The sequence below is a fragment of the Equus przewalskii genome, chromosome 22 (genome assembly GCF_037783145.1).
Source record: "Equus przewalskii isolate Varuska chromosome 22, EquPr2, whole genome shotgun sequence".
Classification (NCBI taxonomy): Eukaryota; Metazoa; Chordata; class Mammalia; order Perissodactyla; family Equidae; genus Equus; species Equus przewalskii.
In genome coordinates this window covers 8,971,185-8,981,369 of record NC_091852.1, presented here as the reverse complement: position 1 = coordinate 8,981,369, position 10,185 = coordinate 8,971,185, and the positions used below count along the sequence as shown (strand labels likewise).

General features: G+C 41.1%; 1 long non-coding RNA gene across 1 annotated transcript in view; it reads left to right on the top strand.

The window, feature by feature from the left end:
• Nucleotides 1–4,059: 4,059 nt before the first annotated feature.
• The window catches only part of LOC103544945 (uncharacterized), a 31,876-nt gene continuing 25,750 nt past the window's right edge, over nucleotides 4,060–10,185 (top strand). Inside the window, exon 1 of the long non-coding RNA XR_011531903.1 lies at nucleotides 4,060–8,654. This is a non-coding gene — a long non-coding RNA (uncharacterized lncRNA). The remainder of the gene's footprint in view (nucleotides 8,655–10,185) is intronic.

Below are 10,185 nucleotides of genomic sequence, written 5' to 3'. Positions count from 1 at the left end.
ACCTAAGCAGAAGAGAGGGTTCATAGAAGGGTCTCAGAGAGCTCAGCGACTCCACAGGGAGCCGGCTTAGAGCAGAGATGGGAACCAAGAGAGGCCGGGCAGCTGAGGACACGCCAGGGCCAGCTCCCAGGAGCAGTCTGGTCAGGTCAAAACCGTGGACATCACTGGACACTCAGCACCGCTGCCAACACCAAGAGTGACTCTCACTATCCTCGGATTTTCTACCACGCCCTCAGGATGGAACACCCTGGGTGAGAGGACCCACTGGCTGATTCCAGCTCAGTCGTCCACATCTCAGCTTTCAGTGGTCATCGGGAGAAGGTATTTGGCCTCTTCAACTTCCTGAGTAAGAAGTGGGGCCCTTTTTCCTAGTAAGATTCACACAGCAGGGCCTATTTTAGAAGTAGGGAGGGATTTGGATGTATCCAAAACAAAGTTTCAGCTATGCCTTAAGGAACACTTTTGATATAACAAGGACCATTGTGTCAAAAATGTAGAATATCATCATACACCCCAGAAATTTCTCTTCAAAATGTAAAATACTTAAAAATCAAGACCTTCAGGTCATCTTTAGGTATTTCATGCCAAACACTTGCTATATATTAGGCAATCAATAAATAATAGTGAAGTAAATATAAAGAAAGACAGAAATGAAATGTATGATTTATATTAGGAATATTGATTTCTTCAAATCTTTAAAAATTGGTCTAAAACATTAATTTCTCAGTTTGAGCTCATATACAGGCCATTTTGAGATGTGGGAAGATTAGTTTTGCTCTCTTTACCCCCATTATCAAATCTGAGAGACATTTTGATCCAATGTGAGTGTGAGTATCCAGAAAGTCATCAGAGGGGAATGTGGGCTTGTGAGTTGATAGCAAAAGCTGGCTGTTGAGAGGTAGTTGATAATGGAGTAGCGAGAGAGAATTCTGATGCTCCTAAGAGATCTGCTCTGAGATTTGCAGGAACCACACAGACCTTTAGACATAAGGTAGGAGCCAGAGAAGAGAAAAATTTCTTCAGTAGGAAAATAGCCCTCCTACCGGCAGCACTGAAACTTGCCCAGCTCTCTCCCACACCACACAAATCCCTCCCTCCCCATCTTCCCCTGCAGGTGCTGCCCTACTCCTCCCTCCCCTTGACTGTTCTTCATACCGATTTATATTCACTTTTTCTACTTCCTCACCTCCCGCTCACTTCTCAGTCCACTGCAGTCTGGCTTCTCGCCCCACTGCTCCACTGAAACATCGCTTGTCAAGGTCGCCAGTGACTTCCTTACAGCTAGACCTAAATGCACACTTTTCCATCTTTGTCTCACTTGGCCTCACAGCAGCTATGGATGATCATAACTTCCTCTTGGAAACTCTTTACTAAACTTTCATAACTCAGTAGACTCGTGGTTTTCCTCCTGTGTATACTCAATTTTAATACATTGTCTTGGGTTTTACAAAGGCAACCAAAACTCAGCACTCCCAAACTGAACACGTAACCTTTCTCTGCAGGTACTTTTCCTCCTAGTCCTCCTTCAAAATGAGTGCCTCCCATCTGCATGGATGCTAAAGCTAAAAACTCAAGTAACATCTTTGAATCTTCCCTCTCCCTCGGTACCCAATCTCTCATCCCACAACCAACCAGTCAATCGGTGTTGATTAATACAGTCCCTAAGTAGCTCTCAAATACTTGTACTTTTCTGCATCCTTTCTGAAACCACCCTAGTCGAAGTAAGCAACTAAGTAACTGGATGACTTTAATGACCTCATGTCTCTGATCCTCAATTTCTTGGTTTGTGAAATGAGGCAGTTAGAAGGAACACCAAGTTTCTTCCTTCTCTATATTCTGTGATTATCAGAATCTACAACTATGGAGAGACTCAGGGAAAAATCAATTCCAGTGCTTTGGGAAACCATCTCACTTTCTCCATTTAAATTAACTCTTGGGGTGACTGAGATTGTGCCTCATATCCTCTCATAGCACTGCTCTTAAGGACAGTCTCAGAATCTTCAAGACAACTTAAAAGAAGGCCCTTTCTCTTAAATAGGAATCTGCCTTATGCCATGTTTTGAGCTGTAGAAAATATTTTAGAATGAGATTCTAGTGTTGGTAACAAATTTATCTACATTGTTAATTCATCTGAAAGCTCCTATTCTTGAAAATGTCCCATGTGGGGGTAGAGAAGTTCCATGCAAAGGTTTAGTCCATTTTTGTTGACAATCTCTTGAGTGTATGTTAAAAACCTGGATAACAGGATAATGTTAATGGAGATTGGGGGGAGGGACAGTGATGAATGAGTTTGGTTGACTTTCAGCAGTAGTAAGGTCAAAATGAAAGCATTATAAAAGAAGAGTAGAGATTTAGGTCAGGGCTTTCTATGAAAAACAAGTAAAAACCATAAGCAGATGGAAAAAGTTTAAGTGACACAGTATGGCAGATTCCACTGATGAGTTTAATAGGCAGCCATTTTAGTGGCAGAGAGAGTAGACTGAAAAGTGAGGAGAAGTTTGGAAAATTCAAGGGACAAGAACCAGAAAAGCAAGGGGTCCCATCCTGCCCTGAGGATTCTTTTGTTCTGAAGTGTGTTAGCCCAGCTGAGTGAAGACCTGGGGAGGATGTTGTAGATCCTCTAAAAGGGGCATCCATCAGCTGCAGGAAGATGTGCCATCTCTCCCCAAAGCTCATTAGCAGATTGGAAGTGGGATGCTGCATTACTCTGATTAGCATTAATTTTATAATTCTAGGCAGAGAACTTTCCTCCACATGAGTCAGCCTTCACACAAAAACACAGACTCACATGGTGTGGATAAAACACAAGTAACCTTACTGCTGCTTCCCATCTTCCAAGGACCCAGTGGGAAGGAAAACGTGGTTCCCTAGCAAAGAGGGGAGTTAAGGGCTGGAGTTTTCCAGCTCTCCAAGCTGGGTGCAGGTCCCACAAATCGGGGAGAAGTGCAATGCCATCTTTCTGGCAGACCAAGACTTTGGGAAAACTGGGTCCTTCTGATCTGGTTAGGGAAGACGCAGTACTTCCAACAGCCACTGCAGCAGGGCAACAGCAGCATTACAAGTGAGATGAGGAACGTTACCTCAGAGCCTCCCAGGGAGAGAGCATTTAGGCCCCTACCATTTATTGGGATAACTGGTTCCTGGCCCTTTGGAAAATACCCAGTCATCCCAGGGCTAGACTTCTCAGGAAAAGTAACTTGCCAGTCCCTTTAAAATTTGCAACTAAAACCTATCTACACTTTTATTTGTTACATATATTGTTGGGGCTTCATTTCAAACTGCTATATTACAAAACTGTTTCAGATAACTTTAAATCCATGGCAGTGACTTTCAAATTCTTTTGATGGCAACTCACAAAATAAATCTATAAATTATTTTTTATCGTAAATCAGTATATACGCACACACACCAAAAGAATATAAAAATTTTATGAAACTGTTCTTACCTTTTTACGTGTAATACACTCTAATATTATCTATTCCATTTTGTTTCATTGTTTTTTAAGTGCTTGTCACACCCTCTAGAATTATTTCATAATCCACTAGTGGGTCAGGACCTGCAGTTTGAAAAACACTATTTTAAAATTATTGCTTCCAGGTACCCTAGCCGGTAGTCTGGTATCCAGATTTTTAAAAGGCTTATTAAAATGCATCATCAAAAAGCAATATTTGCTAAAGGACCCTCAGTCTCTATAAAGAGCACTGTCTTGGGGATTCCAACCATAAGTTACCAGATAAATAACCAGCTTTCCTTTGCAGAACTGAGATGTGAGCTCAACACCAAGTAAAAATGACATAAAATCAGAACAAAGTTGGAAAAGGAGGACCACCTCCAAATGCAATATGTGGTCCTTCTGGGAAACATGACAGCAGCCTAGAGTGAGGTGAGGGGGACAAAACAGAAAAAAAACATTAATGGAGAAAAAATCAAGCTTGTAACTTCTGTCTCCAGGCTTCACAAGGTGCACTTGTACTTCCAACCCTAAGAGACAGAGTGATGTTCAGCATGACTCCATAATCCTGTGGCCTTGAGAACCTCAGCAGACATCAGTTAAGTCATTTAAGGATAACTGCAAATTAAATTATGTTCATCCTAATTATCCGCAAAAATGATAAATTCAAATAAGCAAGGTAATTCAATTCTGAATTAAAAATTTTTTCAATCACTTGACATCTCAAATCAAAGCAAATGGGTAATGTTACCAATTATATCAATTCGACTCTATATTTCAATACATAAACATATGATGAACAATTAAAATTCTTATGTGATATGCATTTAACTTGTTAACATTTATGCTACAGTAGGGAACCACACTCGAGAAACAGGGTCATGTCCTTGAAAACCAAAGAAGGTTATCACAAAAGAGTCTTTGTAAGAATCCAGCAACAGAATGAGTCCCCAAAATCTATTAAATAAACTATCCCACAGGAAAAGTGAGGCAGATCACACTAGTAAAGGCAACACTATGGAAGCTTATGAAATAGTTATCAAGGGAAATATTTGATACATAATAAAAATATTTAGTTTTAGGAAGCAGTATGATAGGCTCTGATATGGTTGCACTTATGAGTACAGGACTTTCATAGGAAGGAAAGAAATGGAAATTCACTGAATGTCTGTGTTTTGTCATGCATCACTAAATACCTTCGATTACATTATAGCATTGGAAACTAGGAAGCAGAAATGTTAAATAACTTGTTGTAGGCCACACAGTAATAAATGACAGAACTAGGACTTAAACTCCATCTTCTAATTACACATCCATTATTCTTGTCACATCAATACCACTTTATCCTGAACTAGTACTCAAAATATGATAGTGCTTAAAATATTTGCTTAAGCATTTCTTAGGATTTCTGATCAAGGTCAATTCAAATTCCAATTTCAAGGCTAATGAATAAGAAAGTGACCTTTAAAAGGAAAAAAATACGTAAAAAATATACATGCATTCCGGGTGGCATTATGAATCTTCAAACTTTCGATATTCTTTGTGTCTCGTGTAAGGATGAAAAAAGTTATCTATTGCTGTATAACAAACCACAACAAAGTGGAGTAGCTTGAAACAGTAACTTATTCTTGTCTCTTATTGTTCTGTGGATTGGCTGGGATTCGCTGGGCAGTTCTTGCTTGGGGTTTCCTAGGAAGTACAGTCAGATGTCATCTTGGGCTGAAATCCTCTTTGCCTCTATTGTGCTGGATGTCAAGATGGTTCATTTCTGTGTTTGCTGAGGATGCTGGCTGTTATCTTATTCGGGGCTGCCAACTGGAGGGCCTGCATGTGGCCTCTTCATGTGACTTGGGCATCTCTCAAAGTGGTGGCTGGGTTCCAAAAGAAAGCATCCCAAGAGGAAATATTCCAAAAGACCAGGCTTCTTACAGCCTAGCCTCAGAAGTCCCAGAAAGTCACCTCCACAGCATCCTATTGGTTGAGCCAGTCACTGAGGCCTAGGGGGAGGGATGTAGACTCCATCTTTTGATATGAGAAGCAGCAGGCAATAAGGGAGGGAGGGAGACTGCCCATCTCACCTTAGTCTTTAGCCTCCCATCTGGCATCTCTACTTTACCCAACTGAGTTAGAAGGGGAAATAGATGATACAACTACAATAACACAAATTATTGTGTGGTTTTTCTCTATCTCTTTGGCACTCTCTCTTTCTCTGGAAACACAGCACTTCTTGAATGAATGGATAAATGAGTCTCTCCCTTTTCCTCTCTACTCCTTTTAACTGCAGATGAAAGGTTAAAAAAAATGTTTTAAGCAGCAACATACTCTAATTAGTAAATCTTATAGTTAGTTTCTACTCAGATCTCCCATTTGATGTCTACCTGCCTGATTCAGTCATCGTCCTATCAGGGAAGGTGATAAGAATGCAAGCAAAGGAGAGAAGAGAGGGAAAAATGGGAAAGCAAAAGTAGATTATCAAGGGAAGAAGGAAAATATAAATGGGAAGGGAAATAAATCAGGAGCACTGAACACCGTTAAGCCCAAATGGCTGAAAAGACAAAGGGAAAGAAGCAAATTTTTCCCTTATGATGCTGCATCCATCCTTCCTTCCTTTCCAATCCATGGCCGCCATCGCCAGCCTAGTCTAACCTTATTTCTTAATGCCTGAATTTTTGCTATATCATCTTACCTAATCTCCCTGCCTAGTTTTTACCCCTTAGAAACCAACAAAAACACTCCTTTCCTCCTGGTGCTCTCAATTACAAAAAAAGAAAAGAGAACACTAAATGACTTCTGAAGGATTAAGTCCAATATAAACATTTTAAGAATTTTCATAATCTGACCTAACTTTCCTTGCCACTCTTGTTTCTCAAGTCTCCCATATGTGAAACTCTTTACTCAGCCAGAGCACTCTACTCAATGTATCCAAATACACAGAAAAATGAGACTAGATCTCACTATTACATCATGAAAAATACAAAACCTGAATCAAGGAAAATAACAGACAACAAAAATATTACATTACAGAAAGCAGTGTGGTGACATTATAAGCTTATAATTATAGCGGTTATGGTCCAGCTCACTTCTCACGAATACAGCCTTCTCCTTTTGTCTTCTGTCCTTTGCTCTAAGGATCCTATCACCAGGAGCATTCCCCGCCGCTCTCTGCCTTCCTAAATCCTGTCTCATCAGGACCCACAACATTAACTGACTAATTTGGAAGAAGTGTGATTAACAGAATTATTCTGGACCTGAAGTCCCTTGTTAACACTACAGCATCAGATTTGATTCTCGATGGACACCAAGTCACTCAAATTCCATCTCAGTTTTTACTCTGTAGATTTGTTCAGTATACGGTTGATTAAAGGACCATTCACCCCAGTTTGGTAGATAATTCAACCAGCCTCCAATCCAAAGTTTGTATAACTTTGATTTGTAGTAATTACAAACAGTAATTACAGAAACAGTTAAAACATTCATTGCTAATATTGTAACTCTTTGGGAACCTGATATAAATGCAGTTTTAAAAAAACAGGATATTTGAAGATAGTAACATACACCGTGATTAACAAGATTTTGTGGTGAGAGTAGTTTATTGTCAGGTATAATTAAAGCTGTAGATGCTATTCTGAAAGTACAGACTTTAGGGGGCAAGGGAAGAGAGTTTTTGAAGCAAAGTACAAATTAGGAATAATTACAATGATGGTTATGGAATGTCAACATCCATTTCATCATGATGAGCTCAGTCTCCTTCAAAATTCACTTGAGTCCGGGAAAGCATTAGTGTAAGACAAAAGGCAGCTTTGGGAAAAATACCTTTGAAGTATTAAGGAGTAGAGTGATTGGCAGTCAGCAAACATAAAAATGGACGAAAGAGTAAATGTCTTGATCACCTACGGAAAGTGTACACTTCAAGTATCTTATTAAAAAACCAGTTTTCTTTTTCATGTCCAATGTTGAATGCACCTGCAATTGTTGTTTTTTAATCTATTTTGATCCCCAAACTGGATATAACTAAATGTTTTATGGGAGTTTATAAAGGTGATGAAATTATAAAGAAAAGTAAGTGAAAGATTATCAGACAGGAGAGTGGAGGCTTCTGGGGTGATATCAACATTGTATGATTTGACATGAGTGGTGGGTCTGTGGGTGCTCACTTCATTCTCCTTGTTTATGGTTTATGCGTGTTGCTGTTTACAAAGCAGTTATGTAGAAAATCCGCTGACACTAATACCTTCGACAGTTCATTAGCCCAAGGGTGTCTGTTATGCTTTAACCAGGGCTTTGCTCACGTTCCCTTTTGCCCACATGAAGCCAGTTGTGCATTAAGAGATGACACAAACATCTCTTGAAACAAGAGATTTCTTCTTGTTTTCTAGAAGAAATAGCGAAGCTGGTCTAGCGCTTGGTGATATTTCCAAACAGTCCTTTTGTGAATGGCCGTGAGAAGATGTCCTTCTTCAGCCAAGGATGAAGTCTTATACTTTGTATTATTTAAAGTACCTGATGCCATGCTACACAACTAGTGTGTGTGCATCCATTCATCTGACAGATATTTATTGACTCACCTACCAGCTGACTCCCTGGGAAGCCAGAGCAGTTTGCCAACTAATATGGTTAATTGGGATTTGATAAGTGCTATAAAGACACCAGAGATTCAGCAGTTTCTCCCAGCTATCGAACTTATTTTGGCTAATGGATATCACTCCCACTCCCATTTCAATCTTACAAAGGGATGCTAGAAGAGGATTGACCAGTCAGAAGGTGGAAACTTAATAAAAATTGAAAGTCAGAGACGGGAGGGAATGAAAGCAGCAGAGGAAGAAGGAGGCAGAGACTGGACGGCCAGCAAGGCCTCAGTGCCCTGCACAGTTTAAGCTGAGCCAGATATTCTTCCTGTTTCCTTGCTTGATCTTTGCTTGATCCTCCCTCTTGCCGACGCCCTCACCTGGAGGAGTCAAGCCCAGCACAGATGCCACTGAGACAGGTCAAAGCCAGGGAAAGGTCCTGGGATCAAAACTTGGCTAAGTATGATCCAAACTTCCAAGCAGTCAGAAGTAGAAAGAGCCAGAAGATAAACCTAACCCATTTTTGAAGGGGTGCCAAAGGTGAAAAGCAGGAAAACCAAAATTACTCATCAAGTCTAAAGGGGGAGCACAGAGCCAGAAGCTGAGAGGAGAAGAGGAGTCAAGCAAGTCAGTGCCAGGTAAAAACAGAAATAGAGAGTTGAAAAAAAAAAAACAAAGCAAAGCAAAATGAAGGGTCCAAGACAATAATTGGGAGCATTCCTTGGGGTTTGATAATGGATTTTATGGGTTAGCTTAAGTTAAAAGCAAAAGATGTGAGCGGGTACCTTCCTTCCTTCTGACATTATCTCCCACCTTATCAACAGTCCATTGTTACCAAGGCATTAACAACACTTACCAAACAAAGTCTAGAAGCCCTTTGGGCAGTCTTGCTAAGAACCATCTTAGTCTAGACTGATTTGGCCTTGAGGATGACCACATCTCCTCAGGACAGTTCTCCCTGGATTCCTCCATTGGCTATTTTGGGAAATGACGCACTTGGACAAATGGTCTACCTAAATGAATAGTTCAGGTCTGAGCAGCCTGAGACACTGGCAGATAGAAATACCTCCCTTAGCAGCAGGAAACTGACTCAGCACTTACCATGTCCCATGCAGCATGTTCGTCCAGAATACTTTAATACGATTGATATCGCAGTGTATTTAGTGGTTTAAAGTTACTCCATTTGGTTAAAATCAATTAGATTTTTTTGAGGATCTTGATCCTTCCCCATCCAGTTTAAACCATAATCTCCTGAAGACTAGGATTATCTTGCCATATTCTTTTGCACTCCCATCATTTCTAGTCAAGCCTCAAAACATGAAGTCTGCACCGCGGGTTCGTAGCAGCTCAGATCATCTCAATTCTCCCCGCTCCACAGTGGGAAAGTGACCTGCTCAGTCAACGTGGAGCAAAGTGTTTACTATCAGCCTTAAATATATTTTTTTAATTCTCTTTTCTTCCTTTCTGCTTTTCAGAGAAGCAGCAACAATAATTTGAACTTTTCTCCTATGTCACCCACCCTCCACAGGCACTCTGTAAGAGCTTAGCCAGGGCTTAAAAAGGGGTTGGGGGGTATGCATGTGCTTGTGTGTGTGTGTGTGTGTGTGTGTGTGTCACACAATGTGATTGCCGATGTGCGATGGGAGACAGGAAAGAATGTGTAGGCATGTGCATATTTATATCAAAGAGATGGTAGGACCCACAAAAAGGAATTCATTTTTTGTAGTGTTAATTTTATATTTTGGGCAGAGGTTTGGGGGGATGGAAGAGGAGCTGCTGGGGGTGGATTCATATCTCTGTGTGGGGAGGCTCAGCTCTGAAGACAACTGAAGTCTCTCACAGCATTGGGATATTTCATTCTAGAAAGGAGAAAATGCAATGCCCATCCCCCTTCCTCTCTCCCCACTTCCTTGGTGCCTTTCCAAGGTAGAGCCCCTTGGTGCTGGCTGCTCAGTCCACCCCCAGGGAGGCTTACCAAGGCCAAGAGGGCCAGAGGGGGCTGCTGCCAGAGATGCTGCTGACCCGGCTCCTTCTCATCCCCACTTTCCATCTGCCAGGGCTTTTGGTGGCAGCACCTAGTCCTGACGAGGTTAGAATTACCACTCTGTGGTGGGTGGCGTGTGCAGCAGCAAACATCCAGTCGATTCACCAGTTACCCTCTGCCTGCGC